At 35.4% G+C, this 489-nt stretch overlaps 1 non-coding gene across 1 annotated transcript; it reads right to left on the bottom strand.

Annotated features, from left to right (window-relative positions):
* Positions 1-383: 383 nt before the first annotated feature.
* On the bottom strand, positions 384-489 carry LOC128578699 (U6 spliceosomal RNA). The gene has a single exon (XR_008377839.1). It is a non-coding gene; the product is annotated as a U6 spliceosomal RNA (small nuclear RNA).

A 489-nucleotide genomic window follows, 5' to 3' on the forward strand; every position in this document is an offset into this window, starting at 1 on the left:
TAATCAGTGCTTTTTTTTTATGAGGTAAACTTTGTAAACAATAAAATACACAAATCTTAAATGAACAAATGGATTAGCTTGGACAATACTATACATAGGTATAATCCACACACCTATCAAGACATTGGTAATGTAGAATTTTACCAAGAACCTGTCATCTTGTAAATTACTACAATGAAAAAAAATCTCCTCCACCTTTTGAATTCCAGGAAATGGCTTCCTGAACAGAAACATCCCTCCCCATAGAACTTAGATAAGGCTCACACTCTTTACCTATAACAAGGCCAGACATGGACTTTCCAAATTTCCATTCTTTATCTCATAAATGATTAGCCAGACTGCTCCCTACTTAACAATATGAACATAATCCTTGGTTTTATTTCTTAAATATGGAACACTTCACGAATTTGCATGTCATCCTTGCCCAGGGGCCATGCTAATCTTCTCTGTATCGTCCAATTTTAGTATATGTGCTGCTGAAGTGAGCAC

This window comes from Nycticebus coucang, chromosome X, assembly GCF_027406575.1.
Source record: "Nycticebus coucang isolate mNycCou1 chromosome X, mNycCou1.pri, whole genome shotgun sequence".
Lineage (NCBI taxonomy): Eukaryota > Metazoa > Chordata > Mammalia > Primates > Lorisidae > Nycticebus > Nycticebus coucang.